This window comes from Lissotriton helveticus, chromosome 1_1 (genome assembly GCF_964261635.1).
Source record: "Lissotriton helveticus chromosome 1_1, aLisHel1.1, whole genome shotgun sequence".
NCBI lineage: Eukaryota > Metazoa > Chordata > Amphibia > Caudata > Salamandridae > Lissotriton > Lissotriton helveticus.
Genome location: NC_136057.1, coordinates 173,007,839 through 173,035,340, shown reverse-complemented (window position 1 = coordinate 173,035,340; position 27,502 = coordinate 173,007,839). Strand labels below are relative to the sequence as shown.

At 45.9% G+C, this 27,502-nt stretch overlaps 1 long non-coding RNA gene across 2 annotated transcripts in view; it reads left to right on the top strand.

The window, feature by feature from the left end:
* LOC144782251 (uncharacterized) overlaps nt 1-27,502 on the top strand; it is a 649,538-nt gene that overhangs the window by 251,145 nt on the left and 370,891 nt on the right. The window lies entirely within an intron of this gene.

Below are 27,502 nucleotides of genomic sequence, written 5' to 3'. Positions count from 1 at the left end.
GGTTTGTTTAAGCTGGTGCAGACATGTCAGGGAGCAGATACTGCGAGGGTCATATAACCTGGTGCAAACATCTCATGAAGCAGATACTGCGAGGCTCATTTAACGTGGTGCAGACATGTAATGGAGCAGATACTGCGAGGTTCCTTTAACGGAGTGAAAACATGTCATGGTGCAAACATGTCATGGAGCAGATACTGCAAGACTAAATTTAATGTGGTACAACCAGGTCACAAAGCAGATACTACAAGGCTAATTTAAACGCGGTGCAAACATGTCATGGATTAGATACTGTGAGGTTCTTTTAAGCTGGTGCAGACATGTCATGGAGCAGATACTGCGAGGGTAATTTAACCCGGTGCAAACATCTTATAACGCAGATACTGCGAGTCTCACTTAACACTGTGCAGACATGTAATGAAGCAGAGACTGCGAGGTTAATTTAAGCCAGTGCAGACGTGTCATGGAGCAGATACTGCAACGTTTATTTAAGCCAGTGCAGACACGTCATGGAGCAGATACTGAGAGGTTAATTTAAGCCGGTGCAGATACGTCATGGAGCAGATACTGTGAGGTTCCTTTAAACCAGTGCAGACATGTCATGGAGCTGATACTGTGAGGTTCATTTAAGCTGGTGCAGATACGTCATGGAGCAGATACTGCGAGGTTCATTTAAGCCGGTGCAGACACGTCATGGAGAAGATACTGTGAGGTTCATTTAAGCCGGTGCAGACATGTCATGGAGCATATACTGCGAGGGTCGTTTAAGGCCGTGCAGACACGTCATGGAGCAGATTCTGTGAGGTTCATTTAAGTCAGTGCAGACACGTCATGGAGCAGATACTGTGAGGTTCATTTAAGCCGGTGCAGACATGTCATGGAGCAGATACTGCGAGATTCATTTAAGTTGGTGCAGACATGTTGTAATGCAGATACCGTGAGGTTCATTTAAGTCTGGTGCAGACAAGTCATGGAGCAGATACTATGAGGTTCATTTAAGCCAGTGCAAACATGTCATGGAGCAGATACTGCAGACTAATTTAATGTGGTATAAACAGGTCATGAAGCAGATTCTGCAAGGCTCATTTAACGTGGTGCAAACATGCCATGGATCAGATACTGTGAGATTCGTTTAAGCTGGTGCAGCCATGTCATGGAGCAGATACTGCGAGGGTCATTTAACCTGGTGCAAACATCTCATGAAGCAGATACTGCGAGGCTCATTTAACGCGGTGCAGACATGTAATGGAGCAGACACTGCGAGGTTCATTTAACGGAGTGAAAACATGTCATGGGGCAAACATGTCATGGAGCAGATACTGCAAGACTAATTTAATGTGGTACAACCAGGTCATGAAGCAGATACTGCAAGGCTCATTTAACGTGGTGCAAACATGTCATGGATCAGATACTGTGCGGTTGTTTTAAGCTGGTGCAGACATGTCATGAAGTAAATCCTGCGTGGCTTACTTAACACTGTGCAGACATGTAATGAAACAGAGACTGCGAGGTTAATTTAAGCCAATGCAGACGTGTCATGGAGCAGATACTGCAAAGTTCATTTAAGCCAGTGCAGACACTTCATGGAGCAGATACTGGGAGGTTCATTTAAGCCGGTGCAGATACGTCATGGAGCAGATACTGTGAGGCTCTTTTAAGCTGGTGCAGACATGTCATGGAGCAGATACTGCGAGGGTCATTTAACCCGGTGCAAACATCTCATGAAGCAGATACTGCGAGGCTCACTTAACACTGTGCAGACATGTAATGAAGCAGAGACTGCGAGGTTAATTTAAGCCAGTGCAGACGTGTCATGGAGCAGATACTGCAGGGTTCATTTAAGCCGGTGCAGACACGTCATGGAGCAGATACTGTGAGGTTCATTTAAGCCGGTGCAGATACGTCATGGAGCAGATTCTGCGATGGTCGTTTAAGGCAGTGCAGAAATGTCATGGAGCAGATACTGTGAGGTTCATTCAAGTAGCCCTGCTAGCTGTGCGCACCGGGGCTGATAATTTTTTACTTGTTTTTATCAGTTATTGTTTTTATCTTGCTACATTAGCGGTTTATGTTTTTATCAGGGTGGGTGTTTAAATATACCCAATTTGCACTGTGTACTGCTGCTTTGCACTTACTGTATCTTCCCGCGTCTGCCTGTTTCGTCTTCCAGGCACTAAAACCAGCTTTCTAGCTAATCTTGATGGGATGCTAGAAACCATTCTGTCCAATAAAGATTTTACTATTTTAGGAGACTTTAACTTCTACTTAGAGGACCTTGATAACAAAGAGACGGCTATGCTTTTAGATATATTGGGCGCAGTTGGATTAGCTCAATTAGTGTGCCTTCCCACTCATGTGGCTGGTCACACGTTGGATGGTATTTTCTCATCAGTCAAGGGTTTTAACATCAAGGAGGTGACTCCTCTTTTATGGTCGGACCACTCTCTTATTAGTTTTAACCTCCCTAGCAGCCATTTCGGTCATGTTAACAATTCCAGGCCACTGGCCGTTTCCTGCAAGGCATGGAGCAAGGCGGATAGAAAAGCCCCCCGGATCCTATTGGGGGGGTTCATTCCCGCAATGCTCGGATAATGTGGATACTGCTGTTAACAATTATAATAATTGGATGTCCGAAGCAATCAGCGTAGCGGTTCCTATTAAAAAGATTTCTTGTGATAGGTCTGCCCCATCGGCACCTTGGTTTTCCGATCTCCTTCGTAAGGAGAAATAGAAATGCCGCTGTATGGAACGCCGCTGGCGACTGAACTACCTTGACTCTGACAAACAAGCCAATAAGACGGTTCTTACAACCTATAAAAATGTACAGATTGCGGAGAAAAGTAACTACTTTAAGGCTCAGATCGAGTCCGCTAAAAATTCCTCTAAAGAATTATTTTCGGTTATCAACAAACTTACCGTTCTCAAAGTATTGGGTCAATTGGGGAGCCAACAATTTGTAAATGACATGGCTTCCACTTTTAAAACTAAAGTTATGGACATTTTTTGCGTTTTTAAGGTTAGTTCAGACCCACATGTAGCACCCAAGGGGCAGGATTTGGATCCTGGCATGAGTAGACTACTTAATATTTCACCAGTGTGGGCTGCAACTGTGAGCCTTTACATATCGGATTCCAAGGCTGCCTCTCAATTGGACCCATGTCCACTGGTCTTTCTAAAAGATTTGTCAGATTTGGTGAGTCCTGTTCTATCAGAGATCTTTAACAGGATGTTTTCATCAGGCATTTTCCCCGTTAGCAGGAAGGAGACGTCTATTCTCCCATTATTAAAAAAGCCGAGTTTAGATGCTACCAGCACGCTTAATTACCTTCCTATTGCTCGCCTCCCTCTACCGGCAAAGATTGTGGACAAAATCATGAACATTTTATCAATGATAATGGGCTGCTGGATCATTCACAGTTTGGTTTCCACAAGGAACATAGCACTGAATTAGCGCTCATTAAGGCGACCGAAGAGATTAGAGCAGTCATGGTGTCATGTATTCCTATAGGTTCTGAATCGATCCCCCTATTCCTGGCCCTATTCTGGTTAAACTAACTATCAAGTTAACTAACAGTCAGCCCATGAGGCAAGAAAAGCCCCCATGATGCAGATACCGTTATCTGACGCAGTCACACTACGGCACACGAACGTGTTATCTGATTAGGTCATAACGCTTGAGATCTAATTAGACAAGCGACATTCCTCCAGCCCCTGATAAGGCATACGACGTTCTCATAACAAATCAAACCTATGACAACCTGGAAAATCCGTGCGGCCATTGTTTTGATTTCACAGAGAACTTCAGTAAAAGAATGTGCTAACGAGCAAGTCGTATGACATCTTTATTGACGTATCTATGTCCATCCTTACGTCAATCTCGGCACCTTTAAGGTATAAATATTGCCGATCTTGCCCTATGCAAACACACGCGTGGTGACGAGACGGAGCAGCCATACTTGCCGAAGCCAAGAGCAGAGCAGACCCCGCTGGCAGCAGCCCCGCCTTCCTGGCGCGCTGAGAGACGCGCTGCTATCTCCTGCCGAGAGACCCAGCACCGGCGCTTTCGGGCAGCCCTCGCAGGCGGCCTGGAATATCGAGAGCAGAGAAAGAGATACCATTCCTCATTTCATCCTAACTTCCAGGTACAGAACTGAATAACCCCTCACAGAGAATTCTTTAGTTATTCACTTGGCAAAAACAAACTTAACTTAAACTGTAACTTTCTATTCCCGCCCACGCATTAGACTTAGGTCAGGTACACGGGGTAGGCGTATTTAGAAACACCAGTTGAGTACGTTTAGTCAAATGTATATGTGTATGTAATATATTTTAATCATTTTAAACATCATATGGCTCAGAAACCATATCAATGTTTTTACAGTATTATTTTATACTATTGCTTTTAATGTATGCACTTTACTTAACTATAAGTATTGCAATAATATCGATCCATTTCTCTTGTACGAGAAAAGAGACTGATCAATAAATAACACCTTTTTATTGAACACGCCCGTCTCTTCCTTTTCTCTACAATCTGATGAGACTAAGAATGCACGTACTGACTGAGTAAAATAATTGCCTTGTGCTCACACGACTCTGGAGATACACTCTTGATTAGGGGAGAGCAAAGTTGTCATGTTCTATGGTTGTCAGAAACTAAATCCCTTCTTGTCTAATCAGGGGAGTTAATTCTTTCCTGAACATTCGAGAAAGTTTCTAGCGAACTCTGAGCTACGCTGGCAAACCCAAAACTTAAGTCTAGTATCGACAGTAGTAGACCTAGTTAACGTCTGGCCTAGGCCTTTACTGCTGTAGGTATTATTCCAATGCGCAGAGCCTATTGGGAAGATAGAAACTACACTACATGGCGCCCAACGTGTTTGGAAAGGGCGATAAAACTAACGTAAGACATTTAGAGTAACTCAGTCGTGCTTTCTCACTCAGACCCCTTTTCCCATAATACTCCAAAGTGGGTGAAAGGTAATATCCTCCAAAACCTCGCAGGAGGGAACTCCTATGTATGGTTCTTGGTACAGTCAACGTTGAAGGATACACTGTTCCGAAATATTGTGCATCTAATCTTTGTTCCATTAGAAACCTGATCTGCAAACAAACATAATACCATCCTGTCGGTAAAATGGGAGACAGTGATGAAGAAAGAGAGGCAGTTAGATTAGCAGCTGAAATAGCAGCAGCAGATACTGCACTAAAGGATGCAGACGCGGATATAATACTCATTCCGGTCAGCAAAAGGAAATCTATAACCTTAAAACTTATAGAAAATGGACTGACACCTAGAGGTGGCACAGTTATATTCGTAATTGAGGCACACGAATATCGGCAGACAGAGGTATACTATACATGGATACATTTTCCAGCAGCAAATGCTGTAACAAAGTACTTCCACTATTACAAAATAGAGGTACCACCTGACATTTACACTCCTTTCGAGGAGGTGGAAGTACCACTCAAATTCCAAGAGCATTTGCTCTTATTTGATGGCGCCCTAATACATAACAATCACATTACAAGGCTCGGTCCTTTAGGTAGACCAGGAGCAACGTGGCCGGTCTTAGCCGGATACACACCACACCCAGACATCGAAGGGATGTCTACTGGAGAGCTGTTAATACAGCTAAAACAATTACTAAAAATTCATAGACAATTAGTCCAGTATGTAATGCGGACTTCAACAATTCAGCCAGCGATTAAACTTCCACAGCTGACCCCTCACCAGGGGAACACAAATAAAATTACACCACAGAACATCCAATCCTGCCTAGGTAAAGTTCCGGCTAAACGGGAACAGATACCATTCTGGTTGGCACAGAAAATCACCCAAATAGAGGCGGTGTTTCCTGACACCACCCCGCTAGAAAAACACAGGATTCTGACTATATGTCTCCCAATGGGAATCACACCACACATAGAGGACTGTGACACTTGGGGTACAGTCTTTGCTTCAATCTACACAAAAACGCACGGTGTTCCATCCATTTCGGTAATACCAGATGTGCTAAAACAAATTCAAGATGAATATGGTCCAGAACCAGCTTTAATTCATGGTATGAAATTACTGAAAGACTTGAAGCAGGTCTCGGCTATATTATTAGCCAATATAAAAGGTGAAGCAGCAAACGTGGCGATCCGCCTAAGGTTAAAAGAGACAGATATAGCAGACCAACCAGCTGAAATTGCCAGAATCATAGAAAAATCCTATGAGGAACTAGGTAGAGATAGTTTAGGGGGAATACCAGTAAAACCGCAACTGACTGAAAGTCCAGAAAAAATATTTTTTAATAATTCACCAAAAAAGAACTGGGATGGAAACAAACAATCCAATCCAAAAGAAAAGAAATTCCAGTCCCGAGGAAGGTCTCCTAGGCGAAGGGAGAAATCTCCGAACCAGAGACACAGGTCACCCCAGAGTGACCCCTCTGGGAAAAGATATAACCTTAGAAATAGGGATAATATTAAAAAACCTGATAGATATCAAGACATTGATACACGTCCCTCTCAATCTTTTCAGAATTCCTCGCAGAAATCGGAAAGAAGAGGACGATCAGAACAAAGAGAAGAGCACGCCAAGTCCAAAGACAAGGAACCTGCTCAGCTAAAAAAGAAATTACAATTTCCAAAAAAGAAGGTAGCCAGTATCAAGGTAGTTAACAATGCCGAGAATACTGAGGACACAACTGAAAAACGGAGAGTGGGCTCAGACAATGCTAGACAGCGCAGCAGAAGTGAGCATAGCTCGCAAAGTCCTTATGAATCATCTGGAGACAGTGGACACGAATGAATATCTTCAAGTGGAAACTGCAGACACCAGAGTTAGCAAACCCCACAAGATATACGAGATAACATTACGTATAGAGGGAGATAAGACTAGGAAAATAAGAGGACTATTTTGGGATAATCTCTCTAAGGGCTATGATATCCTTCTAGCTGAAAAAGACTGGCCACCAGAGTTTGTTAGGGAGTGCCCTCATGGCGAAGAAATAATTATGCCTGCCTTCTCGAATCAAATCCCGATTCATAAAAAATATACACTTGCCAGAAAGTGGGCAGTGGCTCTAGCACCTGCTTTATATAAAAATCATGTAGGATGGGATGAGGACTCCCCTCCTCACAAAATCCAGTTAAAATCACAACCTACTGCACAAAGGCAGTACCCAATTAAGCAAGAAGCTAAAAAACAGGTAAATGAAATACTAGATCAGCAAGAATACCAGGGGGTGATTGAAACTTGCACCTCACAAATGAACAATCCTTTGTTTCCGGTCTCCAAACCAGACAATACATATCGTCTAGTTTTGGATTACCGACACCTTAACACATGTTGCAAAACCTTTGCAGTGCAAAACTCACACAGTGCTGCACTAATGAATAACATAGTGCGCAAAAAATACAAAACAACCTTGGACATCTCCAATGGATTCTTTTGTCAAAACATAGCACCAGAGAGCAGATATTTAACTGCATTCTCGGTAAATGGCACTCAAAAACAATTCTGTCGGTTAGCCCAGGGGTACAAGAACAGCCCGGGGGTATTCTCAGCGAGAGTAACAGAATTACTACAACTATATGATGATGAAGCATTATCTTATGTCGATGACATTTACTTAACAGATGATGACTTGGAGACTCACTTGAAAAGAGTGAACACCATAATACTTGGGTTCGCAGCAGAGGGTTACAAATTCAACTTTAAAAAATCCAGAATTGCCCATCTGACAGTCCTATTCTTAGGATATGAATTATCAAGTGAAGGCAAAAGCCTGGCTGACAATTTCCTAGAGAAATGTGCCGTAATCCAAGCTCCTAAAACACTAAAAAACCTACAGTCAATTCTAGGCTTCCTAAATTTCGGAAGAACATACATTGCAAATTACGCAGAAAGGGTCAAACCCCTTTATGATCTAATTAAACCAGACTTTAAAAGATCCAATTGGACTCAAACACACACAGAAATTTTGAGATCCTTACAAACAGACATGCTAATTAAAACAAAATTAGAAACACGTGATAACACACGCAATCTTGTGATTCGAGTCATCCCAGGGAGATGCGGATTCACATACCTGACCTCTAATGAGGGAGAAAAGGTACCAATTGCATTCAAATCACACTTGTACACTAAGGCTGAAATGAAATTTAGCCCAACGGAAAAAATTCTTACAGCAACACAGACAGCTATAGCAAAAGAACGAGCCCTGGCACAAGGTAAACGAATAGTAATCGTGACACCAATACCAGCCTTAGAGGCGGTAACAAAGGCAAGCATTCCAAATGCTAAAGCACTCCATCCGAGATGGATACAATGGGCTAACTCTCTTGCTGCAACAGACGTGGTGTACGAATTTGATCCTTACTTAAAAACACAAGAATTTCTCCAATATGAATTTGAATGTCCTCCGCCAACCAAAATTCTGCCTCTAGATCACTACGGCTGTATAATATATACAGACGGATCAGCACAACCCGCAGTAGGGGGTAAACAAGCTTACAGTGCTGCGTGCGCGATTGTTAAAGGTCGTTGGCACGAAGGGAAATTTAAACCAACCCTCACTAAAACACAATCCCTAGGAGATTGTACAGCTCAGCGAGCTGAACTACTAGCATTCAAGATGGCGCTTGAAAATACCGATCGAGAATTCCCCACACTCATTGTGTGCGATTCGTATTATTGCGTTCAGTCTTATAATGAATACTTGCAGATCTGGCTTCAGAACGGTTTCAAGGATGCGAAAGGTGGCACAATCAAGCATAAAATGCTCTGGGAACAAGTAGCTCTTTTACAAAAAGAACTACCAAAGACTCACGTGATGCATACGCTGAGTCATCAACGTGATGGCGTTCACGTTGCAGGGAATTCATTGGCTGATGAGGCCGCGAAGGCAGCTGTGCAAACGGCTTCCGTAGCTGCCGTCACCCGGTCAAAAACAAAAATAGACAGCGAAATATTACAAGCTGTCAGCGCTTCAGAAAAGGATTTGATAGAACCACTCCCTAAAGGCTTTCCAGTAAAATACTCATACATAACTGATGCAAACAATGTTCCTTTTGCTCGAATCCCTGGAGTGGGGGATAGGGCAATTCCAAACATGGAACATAGGTTAGGACTAATAATAGCGGCACACGAAGGGCTTGCTTCTATCCATGCTGGCGTCTCAGCCACAGTATCATTATTAAAACAGAGATACTGGTGGCCACAAATGAGAAGACAAACAAGGAACTATGTTCTAGAATGTGAAATATGTCAAAAAATGAAAGTATCAACGGTGAGACGTCCAGCGCAGACGCCCCTTCTAATCTCGGATAAACCATTAGCCTGTGTTTATCTAGACCACTGCGGTCCCTTACAAAGGGATGGTAACTATAAATATATCTTGGTCGCAGTGGATTCATGCACGAGATTCATATGGATGTGGCCCCAGCGAACGGCTGACGCCAGAACTGTTATAAAAGATTTGCGAGTCTTTATCGGCACATACGCAATTGGCATGCTGCATTCGGACAATGGTCCTGCTTTTAGCTCTCGGGCTTATAAGGAGGCCATGGTCAGCATGGGCGTGCAATTGCGGTACTCTTGTCCATTTCACCCTGAGGGGAACGGAATTGTTGAAAGAAAAAACCGTGACATAAAGCAATCTATAACGGCAAAGGTATTAGGTTCGGGAGCTGGGTGGGTCAAACATCTAATAAGTGTCCAACGTAGTCTAAATAACTTGCCAAGAAATTCTCTGAAGGGATTCAGTCCGTACGAATTATTATTTGGAACTAGAATGATTATCTCTGACCTCGACAGTCAGACTTCAGTGGTTAAAGAAAAAAGCTTTGATGTCAAAGACCGTTTGGCTATTTTGCAGGACTTAAACAAAACAAGAAAAGACCTGAGCAACATACAGTTGAAACAACAGCCGACAACCACTGAAGAATCACCACCTGTCCCAGCAAGACCTGTCTGGATTCCAAAAGTCGGGGATCTAGTCAGGGAGAAGATCGCGGTAAAGAAGGAATTTGGGCCTTCTTACAGAAAAGCAGTTCCTGTCTTGTCTGTCAACGGGACAAGATCAGTTGTACTACCGCCACTTGCTGGTAAAAAGGAGAACCGAGTTGTATCCATCGACCTGGTAAAACCACAACATGTGGCCGATAACAAACAGTAGGCCAAGTGGACTCCCAATAAGTAGCAGAACACCAAGGTTTGCTACCAGTACAGAGGTCCTAACGAAGAGGCTCATCACATTCGAAACGCCTACAGAAGAACAACAAGGACTATGCAAGAATGCAATAGAACTAAGACCTCTGAAAACCCAAATAAAAACATTTAGCAGAGACACACCAATCTATAATGAAGTACCAAGTGAAAATGCAAGAAACAAAAATCCTGAAGCAATTGGAACAATTGACAGAACTGCATCCGGCTACTTCATAAACTTCGATGATTCCTCTGAAAGCCTCAGTGAATCAAAGACACAGCCATCATCAAAAACCTTTAAAGAAAAAGCTAATGAACTTTTGAACCAACTGAAAGAAACATATCTGATTTCTCCATGGATTGAATTTTGGGTGGGTTTTGGTGCATTTATCCTCATACTTTGGCTCATCATGGTATTAACTTTGGGACGCTTCATTGAGGGAAAATATGCTAAAATGGACACAGCAAGTCAGAACATCAACTTGATCCTCAAACCACACACATCTTCACACGTCGAGAAAAGAGAACTTTCTTCAGCCAACTTCACAGCCAATCCGATACCTGGTGGGGTAGCCTGGGACAACACTGACTATGAAATTTATGGTCCGGTCGAAATCCTGAAATATCCACACCAAATTAAGATCTCCTTGAGTGACTTTGTAAAACCAAACTCATTTGCTGATGATTGGGACTTCGAAAGCATTAATAACATGATGTCTGATTTAGTAATGTCTGCTAAATTTACCAAACATGATTATTTGCAGGGTTCTACAAATTATGACAGTATGTATTGCTATAACCACTATGGTAATCACTTTTTACATAGATCTGCACAACCTAGAAATGTGTTAAATTATAATCAATGGGAACATTGTGCAACACCTCCAAAAGGGAGCTCAAGAACCGTTTACGACAAATATTCATATTTTTCAGGTTTTAACACAAGTAATGCTGAAACATTTTATTTTAAATTATCAAACAAGACAGGGATGAAAACCATGATAACCAACACAAAATTGTTATATTCAGAATCATTTTTTGAACAAATGAATACTTTTGGATTTGATTATTGGGACAAAAATGTTGATTTGAAAAGTGTTTGGGGTACAAAAGAATGGCAAGTACAGGGTTTAGAAGCTTTGTTTAGAGCTTGCATGATCCCAGAACAAATGATATTTTTAAATGACACTGTTCAACAAACCACCTGTCTTGGCCTAGCCAAAATCAAAGATTTAAATAAACCGTCTATTCCAAAGCCAACAATGTTTAGCAATAGCTCTGATACGGATGAAGAGGTAGACGTAAACCATATATTAAACCAAAACAGAACACATCCTGATTGGAAACAATGGTTGATCTGGCCCACAGATACAAATAACTGTCAAGACAGATTCCTGAATAAAACACAGGGGTTCAAAATGACCAGGCCAGACCCTAGATATCCCCAAAGACATCACACAGAGAATTCTTTAGTTATTCACTTGGCAAAAACAAACTTAACTTAAACTGTAACTTTCTATTCCCGCCCACGCATTAGACTTAGGTCAGGTACACGGGGTAGGCGTATTTAGAAACACCAGTTGAGTACGTTTAGTCAAATGTATATGTGTATGTAATATATTTTAATCATTTTAAACATCATATGGCTCAGAAACCATATCAATGTTTTTACAGTATTATTTTATACTATTGCTTTTAATGTATGCACTTTACTTAACTATAAGTATTGCAATAATATCGATCCATTTCTCTTGTACGAGAAAAGAGACTGATCAATAAATAACACCTTTTTATTGAACACGCCCGTCTCTTCCTTTTCTCTACAATCTGATGAGACTAAGAATGCACGTACTGACTGAGTAAAATAATTGCCTTGTGCTCACACGACTCTGGAGATACACTCTTGATTAGGGGAGAGCAAAGTTGTCATGTTCTATGGTTGTCAGAAACTAAATCCCTTCTTGTCTAATCAGGGGAGTTAATTCTTTCCTGAACATTCGAGAAAGTTTCTAGCGAACTCTGAGCTACGCTGGCAAACCCAAAACTTAAGTCTAGTATCGACAGTAGTAGACCTAGTTAACGTCTGGCCTAGGCCTTTACTGCTGTAGGTATTATTCCAATGCGCAGAGCCTATTGGGAAGATAGGAACTACACTACAATGGATGGTGGAGGAACGGCCGCATTGGTGCTCCTCGATGTTTTCTGCCGCTTTTGACACTGTCGATCATACTCTCCTGCTACGTCGACTAAAAAATCCGGGTGTGGATGGAATGGCCTTGTCCCTTTTAGCATCCTTCCTGCAGGAGAGGAGATCGACAGTGTCTCTTGATGGCTTCAACTCAGATCCCTACTTGCTGCTGTGTGGAGTACCGCAGGACAGCTCGTTGAGTCCCTCGTTATTTAATGTTTACGTCTCCGAACTTGCCCCTTTGATCAGGGACTTTGGTTTTATGCTAACATCATACGAGGACGATTCCCAGATTGTGGTAGCAGCGTGTAAAAATCCGATCTCTCCTGCTTTGCAGTTTCAAAATTGCATGGTTGCGATCAACAAATTGGATGAGTAGGCATTGCCTTAAATTAAATTCCGATAAGACGGAACTTCTGATTTTCGGCAATATACAGCCCACCTGGAGCAATCTTTGGTGGCCAGCAGAAATGGGTGCGCCGCCTACTCCAAGGGTGAAGACAAAAAATGTGGGTGTGTTGTTAGACAACAGACTTATGTTTGGTCAACAAACTAATGCCATTGTATCTGCTTCACACTTTCTCATAAAAAAAATTAGGAAGGTACTACCCTACATTCCAGCCCATACGCAGAAGACGGTGGTTTCCTCCCTTATCCAGTCAAAATTGGATTACTGCAATGGGCTCTATCTCAATGCCCAAAAGCGGTGTCTGAAGAAACTCCAGGTAGTGCAAAATTCGGGGAATCGTCTTTAACTGAATCTGCCTCGGTATAAGTCTGTTTCAGAGGAGATTCTGACGTTGCACTGGCTTCCAGTGGCGCAGCAAATCAAATTTAAGGCTCTTTGTGTGACCTACAAAGCTCTGATGCAGAAGGGTCCAGCTTTTCTTCAGAATATCTGTGTGTGGTATCAGCCAGCTAGACAGCTCCGCCCTACCAGGGCAAACTGCTGGTGGTGCCCAGAATTTGGACCTTGCACTGGGGCGGGCGGAGCTTTCAGTACAGTACATCCAAACTGTGGAACTCTCTTCCGTCAGAGATTAGGAATGCCAGCTCCCTCCTGAGTTTTAGAAAAAACTTGAAAACTTGGTCGTTTCAGTGAGGGGCGCATTGCAGGTTACTTGTTGTCCTCAGCGCCGAGACACCATTTTGGTATTTGTGCGCTTTATAAATAGCATTATCATAAGTCAGTGCAGACACGTCATGGAGCCGATACTGTGAGTTGCATTTAAGCCGGTGCAGACATGTCAAGGAGCAGATACTGTGAACTTCATTTAAGTTGGTGCAGACATGTTGTAATGCAGATACTGTGAGGTTCTTTTAAGTCTGATGCAGACACGTCATGGAGCAGATACTAGGAGGTTCATTTAAGCCGGTGCAAACATGTCATGGAGCAGATATGTGCAGAGTTGATACTTCTGCATGTCATCATTAGAATGTTAGTCATGTTGCTAGGATGGAATGTTGGCTTTTGATTATAGGAGTTGGTCTGTGAGCTGTGAAGCTGTGCTGGAGGTATCTACCTTTACTCTCCAATAAAGCAATTTATCTTTAATCAAATTGTTTGGAAATTGGATCTTTTTATTGGCGACGAGGTTGTCTTCTCTGTGCAGGGGACATAGACATTGATATTTTGATACCTCCACCCCTGGATTTATGGACTTATTGGAGATTTATGAACCAATTGGAATATATCTACAGAAACTTGCTTCTGGATATGCTGTGAGTAAAATTCTATTGGATGGAAACACACACTTGACAAGATGTAATTCGAAATGGTGTGATTTTGACTCTCTAATAAAGAAAGGAAGATTACATTCCTTTAATATTCTTCTGAAGATTGTTTAAATCTAAGCCTGAATGTTTTAATACAGGGGCTTAGACACATTTTACCTGTTTGATCATCATTTCAGGACTGCATGTATTAAACTGTAGCTGAAGTGCATCTATTAAACTGTAGCTGAACTGAAGCAGAACTGAAATTGAGCTTGAGCAAACTGAGCATACTCTGAGCATAATTTTTAAATGTATTTTTAAGAGCTGAAAGTCTGAAAATCATCTGATTTGAAACTTCATTTTTCGCTTTAAACAAATTTTCCACAGTGAAATGTTGAAGATTATTTGAAGGGAAACACTGTAACAACACTGTAACGACCTTACTCTGCTATCGCGCGCATTGTTGTGCTTATTTTAAATTGTTGTATTTTGTTTACTTGGGCACTCTGGTTTTAAAATCGCGCCGCCTCTGATCGCGCTGCTTTAATCTTTGCCTAATTATCAGGCGCTTGCTACCAACTATAATCGGGATAGTCAGGCTTTCCTGCACTATAATCGTTATTTCACCCGCATTTGGCGGGACTTAGTCAGTGAGGTTCCTGCTTGTGGCGCTCCGACCGCCATCTTGGGTGGGTGACTGAGGCTTGGGCCATTTTCAGGCGCCATATTTGTTCGGGTCCAGAGGCTCTACTAGCCGGACCCCGCGTATTGGAGAGCTTATTTAAGCCGCTCCTCCAGTACGTTAGGCAGACCTTACTCTGCTATCGCGCGCATTGTTGTGCTTATTTTAAATTGTTGTATTTTGTTTACTTGGGCACTCTGGTTTTAAAATCGCGCTGCCTCTGATCGCGCTGCTTTAATCTTTGCCTAATTATCAGGCGCTTGCTACCAACTATAATCGGGGTATAGTCAGGCTTACCTGCACTATAATCGTTATTTCACCCGCATTTGGCGGGACTTAGTCAGTGAGGTTCCTGCTTGTGGCGCTCCGACCGCCATCTTGGGTGGGTGACTGAGGCTTGGGCCATTTTCAGGCGCCATATTTGTTCGGGTCCAGAGGCTCTACTAGCCGGACCCCCACGTATTGGAGAGCTTATTTAAGCTGCTCCTCCGGTACGTTACAAAAAACACAGTTGATGGACAGAATGTAGAACAATGTCATACATTCACCCCAGTACAAGGATTTGGGCCTAAATCCATCGTTTTCTTGCACTCCACACCACCCTGGGTTAGACACTGGCTATATGCAAATCAGCTCTGACCCTGTGCCTCATGGGAACAGTCCAGTCCGAACTACCAAGCCATGTCTTTCCCAGACCGGAATCAAGCATCCAAGGACCGGTTTCTGGCTATCAGCCTGGATAGCTTGACTCCAGTGGTGTGGAGAGCCTGGGACTCACGTCTGAGCATCCCCAGCCTACTCGGGGTGAAATTGCAAAAAACACAGTTGATGGACAGAATGTAGAACAATGTCATACATTCACCCCAATACAATAATCTGAGCCTAAATCCATCGTTTTTTTGCACTCCACACCACCCTGGGTTAGACACTGGCTATATGCAAATCAGCTCTGACCCTGTGCCTCATGGGAACAGTCCAGTCCGAACTACCAAGCCATGTCTTTCCCAGACCGGAATCAAGCATCCAAGGACCGGTTTCTGGCTATCAGCCTTCATCAGCCTGGATAGCCTGACTCCAGTGGTGTGGAGAGCCTGGGACTCACGTCTGAGCATCCCCAGCCCACTCGGGGTGAAATTGCAAAAAACACAGTTGATGGACAGAATGTAGAACAATGTCATACATTCACCCCAGTACAAGGATCTGGGCCTAAATCCATCGTTTTCTTGCACTCCACACCACCCTGGGTTAGACACTGGCTATATGCAAATCAGCTCTGACCCTGTGCCTCATGGGAACAGTCCAGTCCGAACTACCAAGCCATGTCTTTCCCAGACCGGAATCAAGCATCCAAGAACCGGTTTTTGGCGATCAGTCTTCATCAGCCTGGATAGCTTGACTCCAGTGGTGTGGAGAGCCTGGGACTCACGTCTGAGCATCCCCAGCCCACTCGGGGTGAAATTGCAAAAAACACAGTTGATGGACAGAATGTAGAACAATGTCATACATTCACCCCAGTACAAGGATCTGGGCCTAAATCCATCGGTTTTTTTGCACTCCACACCACCCTGGGTTAGACACTGGCTATATGCAAATCAGCTGTGCCTCATGGGAACAGTCCAGTCCGAACTACCAAGTCATGTCTTTTCCAGACCGGAATCAAGCATCCAAGGACCGGTTTCTGGCTATCAGCCTTCATCAGCCTGGATAGCTTGACTCCAGTGGTGTGGAGAGCCTGGGACTCACTTCTGAGCATCCCCAGCCCACTCGGGGTGAAATTGCAAAAAACACAGTTGATGGACAGAATGTAGAACAATGTCATACATTCACCCCAGTACAAGGATCTGGGCCTAAATCCATCGTTTTTGTGCACTCCACACCACCCTGGGTTAGACACTGGCTATATGCAAATCAGCTCTGACCCTGTGCCTCATGGGAACAGTCCAGTCCGAACTACCAAGCCATGTCTTTCCCAGACCGGAATCAAGCATCCAAGGACCGGTTTCTGGCTATCAGCCTTCATCAGCCTGGATAGCTTGACTCCAGTGGTGTGGAGAGCCTGGGACTCACGTCTGAGCATCCCCAGCCTACTCGGGGTGAAATTGCAAAAAACACAGTTGATGGACAGAATGTAGAACAATGTCATACATTCACCCCAATACAATAATCTGGGCCTAAATCTATTGTTTTTTTGCACTCCACACCACCCTGGGTTAGACACTGGCTATATGCAAATCAGCTCTGACCCTGTGCCTCATGGGAACAGTCCAGTCCGAACTACCAAGCCATGTCTTTCCCAGACCGGAATCAAGCATCCAAGGACCGGTTTCTGGCTATCAGCCTTCATCAGCCTGGATAGCTTGACTCCAGTGGTGTGGAGAGCCTGGGACTCACGTCTGAGCATCCCCAGCCCACTCGGGGTGAAATTGCAAAAAACACAGTTGATGGACAGAATGTAGAACAATGTCATACATTCAACCCAGTACAAGGATCTGGGCCTAAATCCATCGTTTTTTTGCACTCCACACCACCCTGGGTTAGACACTGGCTATATGCAAATCAGCTCTGACCCTGTGCCTCATGGGAACAGTCCAGTCCGAACTACCAAGCCATGTCTTTCCCAGACCGGAATCAAGCATCCAAGGACCGGTTTCTGGCTATCAGCCTTCATCAGCCTGGATAGCTTGACTCCAGTGGTGTGGAGAGCCTGGGACTCACGTCTGAGCATCCCCAGCCCACTCGGGGTGAAATTGCAAAAAACACAGTTGATGGACAGAATGTAGAACAATGTCATACATTCACCCCAGTACAAGGATCTGGGCCTAAATCCATCGTTTTCTTGCACTCCACACCACCCTGGGTTAGACACTGGCTATATGCAAATCAGCTCTGACGCTGTGCCTGATGGGAACAGTCCAGTCCGAACTATCAAGCCATGTCTTTCCCAGACCGGAATCAAGCATCCAAGAACCGGTTTCTGGCTATCAGCCTTCATCAGCCTGGATAGCTTGACTCCAGTGGTGTGGAGAGCCTGGGACTCAAGTCTGAGCATCCCCAGCCCACTCGGGGTGAAATTGCAAAAAACACAGTTGATGGACAGAATGTAGAACAATGTCATACATTCACCCCAGTACAAGGATCTGGGCCTAAATCCATCGTTTTCTTGCACTCCACACCACCCTTGGTTAGACACTGGCTATATGCAAATCAGCTCTGACCCTGTGCCTGATGGGAACAGTCCAGTCCGAACTACCAAGCCATGTCTTTCCCAGACCGGAATCAAGCATCCAAGAACCGGTTTCTGGCTATCAGCCTTCATCAGCCTGGATAGCTTGACTCCAGTGGTGTGGAGAGCCTGGGACTCACGTCTGAGCATCCCCAGCCCACTCGGGGTGAAATTGCAAAAAACACAGTTGATGGACAGAATGTAGAACAATGTCATACATTCAACCCAGTACAAGATTCTGGGCCTAAATCCATCGTTTTTTTGCACTCCACACCACCCTGGGTTAGACACTGGCTATATGCAAATCAGCTCTGACCCTGTGCCTCATGGGAACAGTCCAGTCCGAACTACCAAGCCATGTCTTTCCCAGACCGGAATCAAGCATCCAAGGACCGGTTTCTGGCTATCAGCCTTCATCAGCCTGGATAGCTTGACTCCAGTGGTGTGGAGAGCCTGGGACTCACGTCTGAGCATCACCAGCCCACTCGGGGTGAAATTGCAAAAAACACACAGTGGATGGACAGAATGTAGAACAATGTCATACATTCACCCCAGTGCAAGGATCTGGGCCTAAATCGATCGTTTTTTTGCACTCCACACCACCCTGGGTTAGACACTGGCTATATGCAAATCAGCTCTGACCCTGTGCCTCATGGGAACAGTCCAGTCCGAACTACCAAGCCATGTCTTTCCCAGACCGTAATCAAGCATCCAAGGACCGGGTTCTGGCTATCAGTCTTCATCAGCCTGGATAGCTTGACTCCGGTGGTGTGGAGAGCCTGGGACTCACGTCTGAGCATCCCCAGCCCACTCGGGGTGAAATTGCAAAAAACACAGGTGATGGACAGAATGTAGAACAATGTCATACATTCACCCCAGTACAAGGATCTGGGCCTAAATTCATCGTTTTTTTGCACTCCACACCACCCTGGGTTAGACACTGGCTATATGCAAATCAGCTCTAACCCTGTGCCTCATGGGAACAGTCCAGTCCGAACTACCAAGCCATGTCTTTCCCAGACCGGAATCAAGCATCCAAGGACCGGTTTCTGGCTATCAGCCTTCATCAGCCTGGATAGCTGGACTCCAGTGGTGTGGAGAGCCTGGTACTCACGTCTGAGCATCCCCAGCCCACCCGGGGTGAAATTGCAAAAAACACAGTTGATGGACAGAATGTAGAACAATGTCATACATTCACCCCAATACAATAATCTGAGCCTAAATCCATCGTTTTTTTGCACTCCACACCACCCTGGGTTAGACACTGGCTATATGCAAATCAGCTCTGACCCTGTGCCTCATGGGAACAGTCCAGTCCGAACTACCAAGCCATGTCTTTCCCAGACCGGAATCAAGCATCCAAGGACCGGTTTCTGGCTATCAGCCTTCATCAGCCTGGATAGCTTGACTCCAGTGGTGTGGAGAGCCTGGGACTCACGTCTGAGCATCCCCAGCCTACTCGGGGTGAAATTGCAAAAAACACAGTTGATGGACAGAATGTAGAACAATGTCATACATTCACCCCAATACAATAATCTGAGCCTAAATCCATCGTTTTTTTGCACTCCACACCACCCTGGGTTAGACACTGGCTATATGCAAATCAGCTCTGACCCTGTGCCTCATAGGAACAGTCCAGTCCGAACTACCAAGCCATGTCTTTCCCAGACCGGAATCAAGCATCCAAGGACCGGTTTCTGGCTATCAGCCTTCATCAGCCTGGATAGCTTGACTCCAGTGGTGTGGAGAGCCTGGGACTCACGTCTGAGCATCCCCAGCCCACTCGGGGTGAAATTGCAAAAAACACAGTTGATGGACAGAATGTAGAACAATGTCATACATTCACCCCAGTACAAGGATCTGGGCCTAAATCCATCGTTTTCTTGCACTCCACACCACCCTGGGTTAGACACTGGCTATATGCAAATCAGCTCTGACCCTGTGCCTCATGGGAACAGTCCAGTCCGAACTACCAAGCCATGTCTTTCCCAGACCGGAATCAAGCATCCAAGAACCGGTTTCTGGCTATCAGCCTTCATCAGCCTGGATAGCTTGACTCCAGTGCTGTGGAGAGCCTGGGACTCACGTCTGAGCATCCCCAGCCCACTCGGGGTGAAATTGCAAAAAACACAGTTGATGGACAGAATGTAGAACAATGTCATACATTCACCCCAGTACAAGGATCTGGGCCTAAATCCATGGGTTTTTTTGCACTCCACACCACCCTGGGTTAGACACTGGCTATATGCAAATCAGCTCTGACCCTGTGCCTCATGGGAACAGTCCAGTCCGAACTACCAAGTCATGTCTTTTCCAGACCGGAATCAAGCATCCAAGGACCGGTTTCTGGCTATCAGCCTTCATCAGCCTGGATAGCTTGACTCCAGTGGTGTGGAGAGCCTGGGACTCACTTCTGAGCATCCCCAGCCCACTCGGGGTGAAATTGCAAAAAACACAGTTGATGGACAGAATGTAGAACAATGTCATACATTCACCCCAGTACAAGGATCTGGGCCTAAATCCATCGTTTTTGTGCACTCCACACCACCCTGGGTTAGACACTGGCTATATGCAAATCAGCTCTGACCCTGTGCCTCATGGGAACAGTCCAGTCCGAACTACCAAGCCATGTCTTTCCCAGACCGGAATCAAGCATCCAAGGACCGGTTTCTGGCTATCAGCCTTCATCAGCCTGGATAGCTTGACTCCAGTGGTGTGGAGAGCCTGGGACTCACGTCTGAGCATCCCCAGCCCACTCGGGGTGAAATTGCAAAAAACACAGTTGATGGACAGAATGTAGAACAATGTCATACATTCAACCCAGTACAAGATTCTGGGCCTAAATCCATCGTTTTTTTGCACTCCACACCACCCTGGGTTAGACACTGGCTATATGCAAATCAGCTCTGACCCTGTGCCTCATGGGAACAGTCCAGTCCGAACTACCAAGCCATGTCTTTCCCAGACCGGAATCAAGCATCCAAGGACCGGTTTCTGGCTATCAGCCTTCATCAGCCTGGATAGCTTGACTCCAGTGGTGTGGAGAGCCTGGGACTCACGTCTGAGCATCACCAGCCCACTCGGGGTGAAATTGCAAAAAACACACAGTGGATGGACAGAATGTAGAACAATGTCATACATTCACCCCAGTGCAAGGATCTGGGCCTAAATCGATCGTTTTTTTGCACTCCACACCACCCTGGGTTAGACACTGGCTATATGCAAATCAGCTCTGACCCTGTGCCTCATGGGAACAGTCCAGTCCGAACTACCAAGCCATGTCTTTCCCAGACCGTAATCAAGCATCCAAGGACCGGGTTCTGGCTATCAGTCTTCATCAGCCTGGATAGCTTGACTCCGGTGGTGTGGAGAGCCTGGGACTCACGTCTGAGCATCCCCAGCCCACTCGGGGTGAAATTGCAAAAAACACAGGTGATGGACAGAATGTAGAACAATGTCATACATTCACCCCAGTACAAGGATCTGGGCCTAAATTCATCGTTTTTTTGCACTCCACACCACCCTGGGTTAGACACTGGCTATATGCAAATCAGCTCTAACCCTGTGCCTCATGGGAACAGTCCAGTCCGAACTACCAAGCCATGTCTTTCCCAGACCGGAATCAAGCATCCAAGGACCGGTTTCTGGCTATCAGCCTTCATCAGCCTGGATAGCTGGACTCCAGTGGTGTGGAGAGCCTGGTACTCACGTCTGAGCATCCCCAGCCCACCCGGGGTGAAATTGCAAAAAACACAGTTGATGGACAGAATGTAGAACAATGTCATACATTCACCCCAATACAATAATCTGAGCCTAAATCCATCGTTTTTTTGCACTCCACACCACCCTGGGTTAGACACTGGCTATATGCAAATCAGCTCTGACCCTGTGCCTCATGGGAACAGTCCAGTCCGAACTACCAAGCCATGTCTTTCCCAGACCGGAATCAAGCATCCAAGGACCGGTTTCTGGCTATCAGCCTTCATCAGCCTGGATAGCTTGACTCCAGTGGTGTGGAGAGCCTGGGACTCACGTCTGAGCATCCCCAGCCTACTCGGGGTGAAATTGCAAAAAACACAGTTGATGGACAGAATGTAGAACAATGTCATACATTCACCCCAATACAATAATCTGAGCCTAAATCCATCGTTTTTTTGCACTCCACACCACCCTGGGTTAGACACTGGCTATATGCAAATCAGCTCTGACCCTGTGCCTCATAGGAACAGTCCAGTCCGAACTACCAAGCCATGTCTTTCCCAGACCGGAATCAAGCATCCAAGGACCGGTTTCTGGCTATCAGCCTTCATCAGCCTGGATAGCTTGACTCCAGTGGTGTGGAGAGCCTGGGACTCACGTCTGAGCATCCCCAGCCCACTCGGGGTGAAATTGCAAAAAACACAGTTGATGGACAGAATGTAGAACAATGTCATACATTCACCCCAGTACAAGGATCTGGGCCTAAATCCATCGTTTTCTTGCACTCCACACCACCCTGGGTTAGACACTGGCTATATGCAAATCAGCTCTGACCCTGTGCCTCATGGGAACAGTCCAGTCCGAACTACCAAGCCATGTCTTTCCCAGACCGGAATCAAGCATCCAAGAACCGGTTTCTGGCTATCAGCCTTCATCAGCCTGGATAGCTTGACTCCAGTGCTGTGGAGAGCCTGGGACTCACGTCTGAGCATCCCCAGCCCACTCGGGGTGAAATTGCAAAAAACACAGTTGATGGACAGAATGTAGAACAATGTCATACATTCACCCCAGTACAAGGATCTGGGCCTAAATCCATGGGTTTTTTTGCACTCCACACCACCCTGGGTTAGACACTGGCTATATGCAAATCAGCTCTGACCCTGTGCCTCATGGGAACAGTCCAGTCCGAACTACCAAGTCATGTCTTTTCCAGACCGGAATCAAGCATCCAAGGACCGGTTTCTGGCTATCAGCCTTCATCAGCCTGGATAGCTTGACTCCAGTGGTGTGGAGAGCCTGGGACTCACTTCTGAGCATCCCCAGCCCACTCGGGGTGAAATTGCAAAAAACACAGTTGATGGACAGAATGTAGAACAATGTCATACATTCACCCCAGTACAAGGATCTGGGCCTAAATCCATCGTTTTTGTGCACTCCACACCACCCTGGGTTAGACACTGGCTATATGCAAATCAGCTCTGACCCTGTGCCTCATGGGAACAGTCCAGTCCGAACTACCAAGCCATGTCTTTCCCAGACCGGAATCAAGCATCCAAGGACCGGTTTCTGGCTATCAGCCTTCATCAGCCTGGATAGCTTGACTCCAGTGGTGTGGAGAGCCTGGGACTCACGTCTGAGCATCCCCAGCCTACTCGGGGTGAAATTGCAAAAAACACAGTTGATGGACAGAATGTAGAACAATGTCATACATTCACCCCAATACAATAATCTGGGCCTAAATCTATTGTTTTTTTGCACTCCACACCACCCTGGGTTAGACACTGGCTATATGCAAATCAGCTCTGACCCTGTGCCTCATGGGAACAGTCCAGTCCGAACTACCAAGCCATGTCTTTCCCAGACCGGAATCAAGCATCCAAGGACCGGTTTCTGGCTATCAGCCTTCATCAGCCTGGATAGCTTGACTCCAGTGGTGTGGAGAGCCTGGGACTCACGTCTGAGCATCCCCAGCCCACTCGGGGTGAAATTGCAAAAAACACAGTTGATGGACAGAATGTAGAACAATGTCATACATTCAACCCAGTACAAGGATCTGGGCCTAAATCCATCGTTTTTTTGCACTCCACACCACCCTGGGTTAGACACTGGCTATATGCAAATCAGCTCTGACCCTGTGCCTCATGGGAACAGTCCAGTCCGAACTACCAAGCCATGTCTTTCCCAGACCGGAATCAAGCATCCAAGGACCGGTTTCTGGCTATCAGCCTTCATCAGCCTGGATAGCTTGACTCCAGTGGTGTGGAGAGCCTGGGACTCACGTCTGAGCATCCCCAGCCCACTCGGGGTGAAATTGCAAAAAACACAGTTGATGGACAGAATGTAGAACAATGTCATACATTCACCCCAGTACAAGGATCTGGGCCTAAATCCATCGTTTTCTTGCACTCCACACCACCCTGGGTTAGACACTGGCTATATGCAAATCAGCTCTGACGCTGTGCCTGATGGGAACAGTCCAGTCCGAACTATCAAGCCATGTCTTTCCCAGACCGGAATCAAGCATCCAAGAACCGGTTTCTGGCTATCAGCCTTCATCAGCCTGGATAGCTTGACTCCAGTGGTGTGGAGAGCCTGGGACTCAAGTCTGAGCATCCCCAGCCCACTCGGGGTGAAATTGCAAAAAACACAGTTGATGGACAGAATGTAGAACAATGTCATACATTCACCCCAGTACAAGGATCTGGGCCTAAATCCATCGTTTTCTTGCACTCCACACCACCCTGGGTTAGACACTGGCTATATGCAAATCAGCTCTGACCCTGTGCCTGATGGGAACAGTCCAGTCCGAACTACCAAGCCATGTCTTTCCCAGACTGGAATCAAGCATCCAAGGACCGTTTTCTGGCTATCAGCCTTCATCAGCCTGGATAGCTTGACTCCAGTGGTGTGGAGATCCTGGGACTCCATAGCCAGAAAACGGTCCTTGGATGCTTGATTCCAGTCTGGGAAAGACATGGCTTGGTAGTTCGGACTGGACTGTTCCCATGAGGCACAGGGTCAGAGCTGATTTGCATATAGCCAGTGTCTAACCCAGGGTGGTGTGGAGTGCAAAAAAACGATGGATTTAGGCCCAGATCCTTGTACTGGGGTGAATGTATGACATTGTTCTACATTCTGTCCATCAACTGTGTTTTTTGCAATTTTCACCCGAGTGGGCTGGGTATGCTCAGACGTGAGTCCCAGGCTCTCCACACCACTGGAGTCAAGCTATCCAGGCTGATGAAGGCTGATAGCCAGAAACCGGTCCTTGGATGCTTGATTCCGGTCTGGGAAAGACATGGCTTGGTAGTTCGGACTGGACTGTTCCCATGAGGCACAGGGTCAGAGCTGATTTGCATATAGCCAGTGTCTAACTATAATCGGGGTATAGTCAGGCTTACCTGCACTATAATCGTTATTTCACCCGCATTTGGCGGGACTTAGTCAGTGAGGTTCCTGCTTGTCGCGCTCCGACCGCCATCCTGGGTGGGTGACTGAGGCTTGGGCCATTTTCAGGCGCCATATTTGTTCGGGTCCAGAGGCTCTACTAGCCGGACCCCCGCGTGGCGTAATACTATAAATAGGAATGGGTGAGCAGGCGCGCAGCTTGTGCGCGCAGCGGGCGCCGGAGTCGCGCCAGAGGTAAGCCCTTTTGCGCCCGTTCGCGTCCCGGTTGCTCCCGGTGCGACCGTGGTGGCCTTTCCTCACCTGGTATACTCTCTGGAGGAATTGTGTGCGCTGAACTGTCACACTGATTTAGGTAAGCAGCGTACTATGCTTTCATCTTCTTATGGTGCTCTCTCCCGTGGTTTGCTTAATGTTCGTTCACTCGTTAAGCACCACGCTGAGATTGCCTTTTTAATCGAATCCTCTAATCTGGATATACTATTTCTAACCGAGACCTGGACTAAAGTGGACAGTTGGGTGGAGATCGGCTGGGCCTGCCCACCGGGTTACCTCATAAGGCACGATCCCCGAGCTTCTGGGAGGGGTGGTGGAGTGGGATTCATCTATAGAGACTCGCTCTCCCTCTCGCAGCTCGCAGTAAAAGAACTGTTGGGGTTTGAGCTCATGGGCTTCTCTTTAACGGCCCAGGGTGGTACTTTGGTAGCAGGTCTTCTTTGTTATAGACTGCCTTCCCTGACTGCCTCGGCCTCCCAGCAATTGGTCGATTTGATCTATGACCTATCAAACTCCCATGCTAGATTCATAGTGTTGGGCGATTTTAATTTATGGCCCACCGGCCCTCAAGATCTGGCTTTTACAGAACTTTGGCAAGCGTGTAGCAATGTACAACTAGAGCAGCTTGTGCTGCCACCTACTCACGCTAAGGGGCACACTTTGGATTTGGCATTTGCTGACAAAGAGCTGGTTGTAGTTAATGAGGTCATGGATCAATGTTGGACCGATCACGCACTGATTCTCATGTCCATCTCCTTGCCTGGAGGACCGTTAACCATAAATGGTCCGGGCAGGTTCAAACTCAGCAGGCAATGGTCCCGCCTACTAAGGGGGTCGAGTCTACTCACATTACTGCCTAGAGCTTTCTTCGTGGGGGACAGTGTGGATAAGAGCTATGCTGCCCTTTGCCAGCAGATCTTGACATCACTAGATGAATTGGTCCCCTTACGGAGGGTGAGGGACAAACCCATGAGAGCCAATGCCTGGTTTACTAGCGATCTTAGCCAGCAGAAACTTCGCTGTAAACAGGCAGAGCGTGCTTGGAGGAGAGGATACAGGGAATCAGATAGGGCGGCCTATAAAGAGGTCTTGCAGGAATATAAAGCCCATTTAAGGATGGCCAAAGCTAAGTTTCTGGAAGACACCTTGGCTAAGGCTTCTAATAAGTCGCAGACTCTTTTTAAGCTGGTTAATAATCTAGCTAACCCAGCCTGCGCAGTACCAGCTATTCCGGCCTCTCAGGAACTGCGATTCTCTGGCCTCTGCGTTCGAGGAGAAAATTAGGACAATTTTGAATGGACTTTTGGCTTCTGGTCAGCCTGGCCCGTTACTGCCTCTCTTCTCAGAATCTCTTTATTCTTCGGACTCTGAGTGGGTCGACGACAAGGAAGGGCAACCTCGGCTGTCCTGTTTTCCCATCCCCTCTTTGGAGGAATTTTGCGTACTGGCCAATTGCGTTTCCTCGGGTTCACCACTTGACCCAATGCCACATAAGATCTGGAAGTCATTCCAGGCAGAGCTGTTTCCTCCACTTTACACCATCTGCTGTCAGTCGTTGGCTACAGCTTCAGTCCCAGACAGTTGGAAGATGGCAGTAGTAACACCTTTGCTAAAAAAGGCTTCTTTGGACCCTCTATGTCCGGCCAATTATAGGCCCATCTCGCTTTTCCCATTCCCGATAAAAATCACAGAGAAGCTGGTCACAAGAGCCTTATCCAACTTCCTTGAAATCAACTCTTGTCTGGATGTAGCCCAATTCGGCTTTAGGCCGGCCCATGGCACGGAGATCACCTTGGTCGCCGTGTTGGATGATCTGCGAACGTGTGTCGACATGGGTAAGTATACGGAATTGTTTGCCCCTGTGGACTCCTATATATAGGAAAGACGAACCAAGAAATTCGCCACAGAATTGCCCAACACAAATCTAGAATAAAAAATGGAGTAGAAACTGCACCGCTGGTCAATCACTGGAGACGTTGTAAACATCTCATAAATGACATGAAATGGACTGTCATCTCCCGCGTTGAAAAAGACCAACGTGGCGGAGACTTGGATCAAAAACTTTCAAAAAGGGAAGCCTATTTAATCGTGAAGTTTGACACAGCAATCAGGGGA